Source organism: Notothenia coriiceps, unplaced genomic scaffold (assembly GCF_000735185.1).
Source record: "Notothenia coriiceps isolate Sejong01 unplaced genomic scaffold, NC01 NC01_scaffold00029420, whole genome shotgun sequence".
Lineage (NCBI taxonomy): Eukaryota > Metazoa > Chordata > Actinopteri > Perciformes > Nototheniidae > Notothenia > Notothenia coriiceps.
Window position 1 is genome coordinate 8,716 of NW_011362121.1, and position 12,103 is coordinate 20,818.

Genomic DNA, 12,103 nt, shown 5'->3' on the forward strand with positions numbered 1-12,103 from the left:
GTGTGTGTGTGTGTGTGCGTGCGTGCGTGCGTGCGTGCGTGCGTGCGTGCGTGCGTGTGTGTGTGTGTGTGTGCGTGTGTGTTTGTGTGTATGCTGATTCCCCCTACAATTGTTTGGATATTATATAATCTGACACTGTTTTTGACGTGTTACTATTACATTATATTTGTGTCACATTTCTGGACTAAGCATATAAATAGATTGTTTGCAAGCACATTATAGAGAATCATCAAAGTTGATAATATTGGTTAAAAAGTGGTTATATCACTACAAAAACACATCTCATAACGCAAACACTCTATGGATATGTTTAACTTGTTTTATTTGTGCCAACGCATATATTGGAATGTGATTTGTTCTTACAATAACAATAACTAGCTTTATGTTCATAAATTCAATTCAATTCAATTGACAAGACTTGCATTAATGAAATATTTGCAGTGTTAGTGTGAAAAAAGTAAACTGTTGATTTAAATATATATGAAATATATACAGTACAAATGGTTGTGTCCTATTGTGTGTCTGGGGTTTAAACTTTTTTAATCAACAACTGATGTATATATATATTTTTTTTTTAATATTTTCTACTGTAACCTCCTCCACTTTACCGTCATTTTTTATCTTGTGTGTGTGCTGTGATTCTCAACTTGCAACCCGCAAGCAAAATGACCCATGACCATTTCAGATTATACCTTTGTGCAGTCTAGTCTAGTAAGGGTTAATGTAATTATCTTGCCATTCATTGTAATGTTAAAGAGTTAGATCTAGTCTAATCTAACAGAATGTAATCTTTTTTGTTTAATCTAATTTAATCTGGTTAAATCCAATCTAAATTGATCTAATATAATCAAATTGCGTTTGGTCTAACTAAATCTAGTCTAGTTTAGTTGAGTTAAACATATGTGTAGTCTAAATTGATCAAATCTAATCTATTCTTTTTTAATTAAGTCTAATGCATTTGTATCTGCTATTCTAATGTTATCTTTTCTAGTCTTGTTTTTTTTAGATTATTTCTTGGCATTGTACTGTTAGCCTTTATTGGAATGTGCTAGTAGTGGAAGAGAGAAGGGTAATGACACGGAGTATGGCCAGCAGGGAATCAAACTGGCCCACGCTGCTATTGGTTGCTGCTTATATAGTTGTGTTTAACCCGTTATAGTGTAATCTACTTCAATTCTATCTAATTTATTATAATCTATTATAATCCAATAATTCAAGTTCAAGATTATATTCAAGTATTGTATTATTATAAATCCACTGATCAATGTGCTGGTGTCTATATGTTGATCTGTTGATTCGATCTGTGTAATTGTTATAGTGACAGAGACAGTGTCTGTTGTGTCAAGGACTGCAGATATGAGCATAAAAGCTAAATCTGTCAGAAATCATCGGTTCTGTTTTTGAGATGAATGTATTATGCATGGTCCTTGTTTAAAGACACAATAAAAGTCTGAATTATTCTACTGCAAAAACTGAAACGTTGATTACAATGAAAAGGATTAACTCAATAGATTTCATATAACTGTATAGGTTAGTTGAAAATATTAGGTTCAACTTAATATTATTGCTTTCAACTAACCTAATACAGTTATGTGACATTTGTTGACATAATACATTTTATTAAAGTCAACGTTTCAGTTTGTTCGGTGCATCTAATATTTCGTTAGCACAGAAACGTTGTCCGTCTAGCTGATTGTTTAATATATTGTATATGACTGAATGCGCGTGTTACCTGTGTGTTTCTATGCTGTGATCCAGGAGCCGGAGTGTACGCTGAGCTCCGGCTGCAGCAGGGGCCCCTCCGGCTTGAACCACCCGCCTTCCTGGGAGGAGGTCACACTGCTGGACCCTGAGCCATCTGTGTGTGTGTTGGTGTGTGTGAGTGTGCACATTTTGCAGTGTGTTTGTGTGTGTGAATCAGGGGAAGTTGCATTTGGGGAGTGTATGGGTATTAAAGGGGGAAGGGCCAGGTTATGTTTGAAAGCCAAATTAATTACTGTAGTGTTATCAGGTCAAGGAGGCAATAGGCAAGATAATGCAGGAACATAGAGAGGACAAATTAATGGAAGATGAGGGAAAACGTTATAATCAATGGAGAAGGTGGGGGGAAAGAATAAAATATGGGATGGAGGGATAAAGAAGGAGAGTTAATGAATACAGCATGGAAAAGTGAGAAAAATAAAGCATGAAGTGAGTGTGGATGGATGACAGACAGAGCAGAACAGTGGAGAAGCCGATGTGACGAGAACAGAATGACACTCATCTGATCTGGCTGTTCTGCCAGATCAGATTCAAAATGCTGCACAGTTCACATGAAGAGTTTCATTTCAAAACATTCGGAACAGAAATCCAGGAAAGTTCAAGAAAGTGCATGACTGGCGTTTTCTTTTTTATCATTCATCAAATCCCATGAAAATACCAGAAGAAGAAATGTGTGGATTTGATTTAAAAGTATTCTTAAAATTACATCAAGTCCCTATTTTCCTGAGGCTTTGAGCTAAATGCTTATATAAGCATGCTAACATACAAATGATCAGGTTGAGGCTAATGTAATGAATTCGTTTAGCAGGTATTGGGTCATGGATTTCCAATATAGCAGAGAGCAATCCATACATTGTTGCCTGTGCTGAGGAATAATTATCTCAAAAACAATAATAAACCTGCACACTCATTCAGTGTTCTTTTATTCTACATCTTTTGACCTCTGGATGACAGTTTGCAATCTAATGCTGCTGTTTTCATGTAGTGTGTGTTAGGGCATTACAATTAAATACATTTATTGCACTTAGCAACGCAAGAAAAGTATTTGAATCAATGTGGCAGTACATTTCATCCTCTTTGCAGATTGTTACCATACATTCCCCTCGCCTGTGCTAATAACATCATCACATGTTTCTGACGGACAGAAGCCACAGTTCATGAGGCCAGCTGATGTCAGGTTTACATGTCATTTAATGAATTAGAAAAAATAACCAATGCTAGTCTTCTTCGGTCTTTTCATGGGATTTGTTGATAGTAAATTGTACAGGTAACACTATATTCATTTTAATGGACAGTGTTTTCAAAATGAAACTGTTTAGCTCTATGTAAGTATGTATTGGCTATGATGAACATAGAACACAGCATCCACAGAAGACCAATGAAACCCTTCACTTAGTGCTGCTGAGTGACTGTGGACCCACCTCAGGAAGGAATCATCTTTATATTGCATTATTGGACCACCCAAAAACGTTCTAAAAACTATTGTGTTACAGTATGGTACATCCAGTCACTTCAACATCAGTGTTGCAGCAGCCTTGGCAGTACAGACGCAGTACACACGCAGTACACACGCAGTACACACGCAGTACACACGTAGTACACACGCACTATACACACATTACAAACACAGGATAAATGCATGAAGGGGGCTTCTTCCACTACAGCTGTAGTAAGAAGTTGTGAATAAAATAATACTTGGATTAAATACCTTTGCCAATAATTGTGTATTATTATTTTGTGTGCCAATGGAGAGAACTCTCCATGTTAAGTTATTTTCATTTTTTCAACTTTTATTTGTTTCTGTTATGTTTCTGCGTGTGTTATGTGAAACACATTCTATTGCACAGACATTCTCACACACACAAACGCACACACTCAGACATAAAGGTATTCACACACCATGAATAACTTTATATTGTTAGGGGTTCCTATTATTTTGTCCACCTGTCTGTAGGGGAAGGGACGTGTTTTTGCAGCACATGTGGATCAGGGCCATGCATCAAGGGACAGCCCACTGCTGTCACTCAGGTACCACCCCACCCCCCCGCCCTCTCCCCCGGCTCCTCTTCCTTCTCCTCCTCCCTCAGGCCTCCTTCTCCCCCCCTCCACCTTCCTACCTTTCCGAACGTTCCCGTCCGTGGTGCGCTGGAACTCCCCCGCACTCAGCAGGAAGCAGGCCCGGTCGTGGGGGTAGCGCTCGCGGCTAGTGGCGGAGCCGAGCCCCCCCGTGGCCGGGCTGCGCTCGTCCCCGAGGACCTGGTCAATGGTGGGGCAGTCCTCGTTGGCCAGCGCTGCGTTAGCTGCCGCCTCGCCATTTTGCTTGGAATCTGGGAGAAGGGGATAGAGACATGGGGGGGTAGAAGGTAGAGGGGGTGAAAACAAAGAGGGAGGAAAGGGAGGTGACAGAAGAGAAGCAGGGAAATGGTGAAGGGACAGATAACGGGAAAGTCATGGTGAAATGGTAACGGAGAATTGGCAAGAGAAAAGAATAGGAAAACAGGAGAAGAAGAAAGGAGACATGGAAGGGAGAAGAGGGAGGAAAAATAGAGAGGAGAGGGTACAGAAAATCAGAATTTATGTAAAATGAGGAAGAAGAACGGATAACATCAAAGTAAAAAAAGACAGAATGTGTAAATGGAGGGGGGAGGTAGAGGAGAGAAGATTTATTGTAGGGAGAAAGGAGAAGAGTAAGTAGGGGGTGGAGTCATTGAGCGAAAAAGGGAAGGTAAGGTGGAGAGCATAGAAGCAATCAAATGGAAAAGGGAGATAAGAGCAGAGGGGTTGAGGAGGAACTCGGAGGAGGACAGGGAGAAAGGATTTGGAGGGTAGGAAAAATATGCAGAAAAATGGGATGAAAGAGAAACGGGGAGAAGGCAAATTATGGTGTGAAAAAAAAGAGGGTAAAGAGGAGATAGAAGAGAGAGGGAAAAAGGGGGAGGCGAGGGGACGTTAGAGCCTGGTGATAGCTAGCCTGATCACATGACCAACACACTGCAGCAGAGCAGGCTGTAGATACACACACACTTCACAGAATCACACACACGATTTAACAGCACCGAACGGGAGACAATAAACAAAGGAGTGCGAGAAAATATATTGGATGCACACACGGGCGATTGCTACGCGGGAAGCAGCGTTCAACACAGCTGTCAAACCTGATTTACTGCTCAAAAGTTACAGACACAGGCCAGAGGGGCGGACACACACACAGAGGACACACACTTCTGCACACAATAAACTGGTAACCAGCTCTTAGGGTTGGGTTATTCCGGAAAAAGATGTGTTGTCAGACTACGTCAGAAATCAAAAGTGTTTAGCTCTGAACGGCGACTCTGGAAGGCGAAGTGACAAGCCGGCTGTCACAGAGAGGAGGGATTAAATATGGGGATACCAGAGCACTATTTTAGACAGTTCACATGAACAGATTTGGACAAGCCAAGTCATACTGTCAGGATTCATCACGTCCAAGACTTGATGTCAACGCTCATATAAGTTGATCTGCATGTACACGATTTACTTCGCCCCAGGAGTGGAGGTTAGCGTGTTGTCGATGCTGAGATCACAGCAGAACAGCAGGTCGTTTTTAGTTGTGCAATTGTTCCTGTCTTTTATTTAGAAAACTCAATAGACTCTAAATCACTGTTTTATTTCGGACACTTTTTTTAATACAGTGCGATTTTACCCCATAGTGTTGTCTCAAATCGTTCACATCTGCTTTGCCCTCACCAAAAGTGATGATCCCCGCTGTTAGCTAGCTAGCAACTATCTTTCCTGCTACCAAATCATTGCAGACTGCTCAATCAACCCTATGGTGGCTTATTTTAAACTCAGGTATAGTGGTATTGTAATTAAGTATTAAAAAAAAAAACTTTTAGAGCACTGTGTTTACTGGAGCAATCACAATCATGGCTGGTCGCATTAATTCTGTTACGTAGCAAAGATGGCGATCATTGACAGTTATGCTGCATTCTCAAGATTTTCTCTTTGCTCACCACAAGGTTTGGTGCAGAGCCTTGAAAAGCCAGTGATGTTTCCGTTTCTATTGTAACCTCCTCTGCTAGCTTGCGATGCTACATAGGCTACAGCTGTTATCTGATTGGTTGCGCATTGAAAGGTCAGCTTTAGTTGGGTCAAAATTAAAATAATATTAATTTTGTGCATATGTGAATGCAAATTAAGAGGTGTGCAACGTTCCATACTCAACTTTTGTGACTGTTATGAGAGCTCTTAACGGCACTTAGCCTATAGCCTACTGCATTTTGCCATTGGTCGCCATTGGGAATCACTTATGCACTCAAAACAACAAATGTAAGCAGCCTACAGAAGTATGTGACTTGAGACACAGCACAAGTGTATGAGAGGCCGTCTAGCTCACAACTCATACTTGGTCTTACAAACAATGTCAGAATCTCAAATTTACACCACCAGACTCTTTCACACACAGCATCATACCGTCTTTAACGTACTGTCATTCCTTCCTTGATTCACTATCATGCTATCATACATAAATAACTATTCTCTCTCACACACAAAAACAAAATCTCTTAAACGCGCCATCATACTCTCATACACACACCACTATCGTCTTTCACAAACAACTATAATCTAATAGAACATTATAATAGTGTATGTGAAAGAGGATAGTAGTATGTGTGTAATCGGTAAACAATGTATGTAAGACAGAATAATGACCTATGTAAGAGGGAATAGTATTTCATGTTAATAACAATAGTCATATATGTAAAACAGTAGCAGTGAATGAAAGGCCGAATAATAGCTTATATAAGAGGTAATAATATTTGATGTGAATGACTATATAGGTATGTGTATAAAACAGAATGATAGGGTGTGTGCATAAGAACAGTTATGTGTGTGAGAGAGTATGATTGAAAAGAAAGTGAGTTTGATTGAAAAGGAATTTGGACTAAATTCTCAGTTCCTGATTGGCTTTACGTTTTTTGTTTGACGGACACCGCCCACAATGGCAGTAGACTGCTACTAATTTTCCCTATGCAACCTGAAGAGTAAAAGGTTAAAGTCTGTCAGAAAGCAATGACTGTAAGTGTAAGCCTAACACTTACACTGACTGTAAGGATTAGTAACATGTATTGTGTTTATGTGATGACATTTGGAGATGTTTAAACCGCGTTAAAATGCGTTAGCATACATGCTAGCGTTAGCTATACATGCTTATCGCACAGCTAGCATTATTTATATTTACCTTGTTTACACTTAGCAGTCCTATGTGTTAATCTGTGTATGTTACACTTGCATGTATGAGATCATTAAGTGCCTTGTATCTTCTTTTTTTTATAGTTTCACTCCGTTTGAATGTCAGTAGACTGCAAATAATTCAATAAAGGAGCATGGCTGCTCATTCCCTGGCTCTCAAAAGAGTTTGGCTGGCTGTTTAATCTATGTTCACTCTCAGACAGTACAACAAATAGAGAGAACAGTACACCTATTATGTTACATTTATTTAATGTTTAAGAAATAAATGACAGATTCAATAGGTTTTATTTCTCTCAGATTTTCACTTTCCATGGAATATTCACTACCTGTTGACCTGCCCACTGCTCCTGGTCCTAGACTCCTGGTACTAGGATGGGTTAAAAGCAGAGAACACATTTCACTGTGTGTGCTGTGTGCTCTGCATGTGTGACCATTAAAGAGGGTTTCATCCCTCCCATTCTACTTGAGGATGTGTTAATTTTTGTCTATCAAGAATTGTCCTTGACATACTTATTGCAAAACACTTCCATTTTAACACAACAACAATGTACGTATGTAGTAAAATGAAACAATGACTTCATTGTTAATGCTTGGAGTGTGAGCTAAGCAATGAGAGAAACTCACAATCACCCCAGTGTCTAATATATGTATGTAGAGAGATGGAGGAAGAGTTGAAAAAAAGAGGCAAAGAAAGTAATACTTGCACAAAACTAATGAGTAGAGAGCCACTAAATATTGAGATAGTGTGTCTGTGTATTTCTATATTTCTTCATCAGGTTTAATATTTGGTTGTACAATAAAGCAGTGGTTCCCAACCTGGGCTCTTGGGAAAAAAGGTTGAGAAACCCTGCAATAGACGGATGAAGGTTATCTCCATTTCCCATATTTTTGCACCGCCTCAGTAACAGGCGCAGCATTTGGCATTCTCTGTTTTCCTTCTATGCTGTTTTGAGGTTGATCCCACTTTGTGAGGTTAAGCCATTTGGGTTCCTTGGCTCCTTACATTTTCTTGTAAATTGCATGTTTTTCCCTTTCTTGTTACCCAGATCCAGCTCCATTATATACAATGACCATCTGAATTGTGCACTTTCAGACTTGAAAACCACTTGTATTCACAGTTCACCATCCAGGGGTTTCCACATTGAGGAAATGATAGGAGGATCCTTACTTTATTATCTTATTCAAAAGGGACAAGACATTTTCACTATTGCTGTAAACACACTGCAACTTCATCAGTCATCGATAGTGCAGCTGTTGGTTGCCAAGTTTTCTGTTCTCCTCCATTTAACATATTGCTGCAGCAGTATGGGGGGGGACATGTACAGTGGCTACATTTCCATATTTGATTAAATTACCCCAACTAAAGAGTCTATAGTGTGCTCAAATGTTACAGTGATGAATTATGAAGACATGTATGTATGTCAACATCATAAAGCAGCAGATCAAAGACATAGTTAACATGTCAAAATAATACTGTGTGTTATGTATTTCATACACATTTAGACGGATACACACTTTCACTAATGTGAAAGGTAAATTGTTTAGTATGGTAAAAGTGTAAATAGATGCTACAAACTTGAGTTCCACATTTATAGAAAAGAAGCACGAAAGAACAGATGTTGCATCCTAGAAATGTGTCAAAGGGAGGCATATAAGGGGACCTAGAAACTGAGGCTAAATGGAATACAGCCACAGTTCATTTAATTGTTTAAACCTGTGATTTACCTTCTGTGAAAATGGCTCCTGTATAGGCCGTGGTTTGTTCAATAGAAGGCCTTACAGTTAGTGGGGGATAAGCACAGTGGGTACGCAGCTATTACTTTCATTACATTTCATTTAGCTGACGCTTTTATCTAAAGCAGCTTACAATCAGTGCATTCAACCCTGAAGAAACAAACTCAGAAAAGCACGAATCCTGTAAGTACATTCGCTTTCAATTAGATCAACCATTGTGAATTCTGCTGCAATGGCTCCAAATAAGACTAACCATTCTTGAATTGAGAAAACACGATACCAGAGACAAGGTAAACATAGTCACCAACAGGTTGACAAAAAATACAAAGAAACACAAAACGCTCACTTGGAGGATCAAAAACCTAGACACAAAAAAAATTAGATCCAAGGATACTAAGGTCACGGGATATGGCTGGCAGGGTTAGCATGACGAGACAAGACGAACCGGCTCAGGACAAAGGGAGACGCAGAGTTTATACACAAGGTAATGTGAAACAGGTGAAGACAATCAGGATGGGACTGGCAATCACAGAAGTAGGAAACACACAAAGGCAGGATATTAAGTTATGAAACAAGAGGTAGAGGTTACTAGAAAATAATACAGGAAGTCTTGAGACAGGGCACAGGAAGACAAGACTTGAAAAAGATACATTAACATAAGGGAGTATCAAGTAGAGTGGCTGTTGCTGAGCGAATTTCACATGCTGGAGTGTGTGGTTTAACCATTGTTAAACCACACACTCCAGTAGTAAAGGCCCGATCCCTTCACAGCACGATAGGCCAGTACCACTGTCTTTAAGCGTATTTGGGCATTTACTGGCAGCCAGTGTAGGACGCGGAGGATCAGGGTATTGTGGGTGATCTCAAAGAGGTTATGCTGAGTTCCATTCAAGGTAGTTGGAGGTCGGAACTCGAGTTTCCAAGTAGGAAGTCCGACCTTAGGGGTACGCACCATTAAAGACCAGTTAAGCTGCTGCATGCTGAATTAGCTCCAGATATTGGATGGCACTTGCAGGTAGACCAGCAAAGAAGGAGTTGCAGGATTGTCAAGACAACAAGAACCTGGACCAAAACGTGCTCAGGGTCAGTAGGGGTCGTATCCTCTTGATGTTATAGATAGTGTATCTGCAGGCACGATACGATAGGTAATGGTGGCAAGTGAGAATATTGCTAATATTTGGTGGCCTAACATTAGCAGCACTGACATACAATACAAGAAGACAAAAAAAAAAATGTAGACTTCATTTATGCAAGTACAGCTAAATAAATCACCGAGGGACACCAGTTTCATACCTGTGCTACAGGTCACTGATGTAGTGTGAGAGCAGAAAAAGGATGTGGCAGATGCGGAAGAAGGGACAGAGAAGCGTCTTATATATCGTCTGGCATTAATTTAAACTATGGGGACAACACAATGTCCTTTTTAATCTCACGTCACACATTTCTTCACAGAAGCAATGCTGACACCGCTGTCTATATTAACTATTTATTTGTAAAACTAGACAAGAGCTATAAAACTGAAAGAAAGCACATTTATTTTACCATATATGAATTGAAACAGAAATCAATCACAAAACATATGAAAAACGTTTTGTATAAAACATACCTGAGGACAATAAAAACAACACAATGTCCCTTTTTAATCTCACGTTGCACGTCCCACATTTCTTCCTTAAACCACAAAAAGAAAGACTGAAATATTACCTCAAGTGTTGCCATAGTAACCAACAACATAGCGGGACTGCGTTCAAATTGCGCCAAAACTAGATCCGAATTTACTCGCAAATGTTCATATGGCTAAAGCTTAACAAAGACTGATTAGTTATGCATCTTAAGTGTCACTAATCCGTGTATCTACCGTCCATTTGTTTTTCTTTATTAAACAAGTAAACGGAAGAGCGTCTGAGAGGCCTTTTTGCTTTTTACCTTACTAAATGGTCTAATGGTCCTTGGAGCGAGGGGCGGGGCGAAACTCACGGATGTGATTTAAAAAAAAAAGCACTCGTTTGCTTCAAACTGTGATAATATTATAAACAAGGTGAAAACGAAAACAGCCAAGACACATTTTGAGTGACAGCCCATCATTTTCTCATGCAGCTCGCTAAACAGTGGGCGGGGATTCAGGTGATCATGCAGAGCTGCGTGTCTCCGTTACCCTTCAATTCCACCGGGTCCGTCTGCGTTGCGTCACGGCTGCGCCGCGGTTTTGGTCCGGCCTCTGTAAACTGTGTTCGTTATTCTCCCGTCCAGGAGAGAAGCTTTAAAAGGAGACTAAATGGAGTCTCTGTGAAAGTTAAATTGGGTACTTTAATTAAAAAAGACGCGGGTTGGTCACAAGTATGATATTGTTCAATCAGACAAACAGCTGTGATCCGCTCCTCGTTAGGGAAGAGAAGAGCCCCGATCCCTCGTCCGGTGCTGTTATATATATCCTATGCTGGCTCCTCCCCGCCAGCCGGCTCGCCTCGTCTCTAATGTCCGTTGTTGCATTTAAACAGAGGATTGGTTCTTTTCACATTCAATATATGCTTAACACGCCTTTTGTCCTCATATTCTCTTTCATCACTTTTCATGTAACACATTCTAAACGCTGTAATCAATACTCTAAAAAATACAGAAAATACTTCACGGCTGGTTTGGTTTCCGGATGTTGTCACATGCTAAATGCTAACCGTAGATGAAGGATTTTCAGAATAAAAGTTTAACTGCTTGTGCACAAGAATTTCTGGTTTTTCAGTATAAAAGAGCATTAAAACTGACGGCATGTTTAAACTACATTTCCCCATTAAAACATTGATTTTAATTTCTAACAGTACCAAAAACACACTTAAGAAGAATAATTGCCACATTAATCAATGGAAATCAACCAAATATTTGCATTTTTATATTATGTTTGTTTCAAATGTGATGCAGAGTTGCAGACCTCCTTTTTTTTTAATCAAAACTGAAATTAAATTCATGGTTGATAATTGTTGACTGTTGTCACACTCTATAACGACAGCTCGGTGAGCCAGGACAACAGCTTTAACACGACACACATGGCCAAATGGGCCAGGCAAACTGCTGTCGGACGACATGTCAGCGTGGCTTTTACATGAATTCTGAAGAACATCCAGATGGCCAGTCTGGGTCTCATTTGTTGAAAGTTGCTTAATTTAAACATCAACCAACTGCTGCTGTTGCCAAAGGAAACGAATGGCAACCACAGGGGCCACCTGTGAGTTCTGTATTTTATCAGAAGGGCTGACAGTTAATGTGTCCCTCATTATTATACACTTTAGTGCAGCTTAAAGGTCTCATGTCATGGCCATCTCTACTAATCATAATTCCATTGTTGAGGTCTACTAAAATAGATTTACATTGTCCAATGTTCCAA

General features: G+C 39.8%; 1 long non-coding RNA gene across 1 annotated transcript in view; it reads left to right on the forward strand.

Annotated features, from left to right (window-relative positions):
* The window catches only part of LOC104958807 (uncharacterized), a 6,822-nt gene extending 625 nt beyond the window's left edge, over nucleotides 1-6,197 (forward strand). The window contains exons 2-3 of the long non-coding RNA XR_799797.1: nucleotides 883-886; nucleotides 6,113-6,197. This is a non-coding gene — a long non-coding RNA (uncharacterized lncRNA). The remainder of the gene's footprint in view (nucleotides 1-882; nucleotides 887-6,112) is intronic.
* Nucleotides 6,198-12,103: the final 5,906 nt, after the last annotated feature.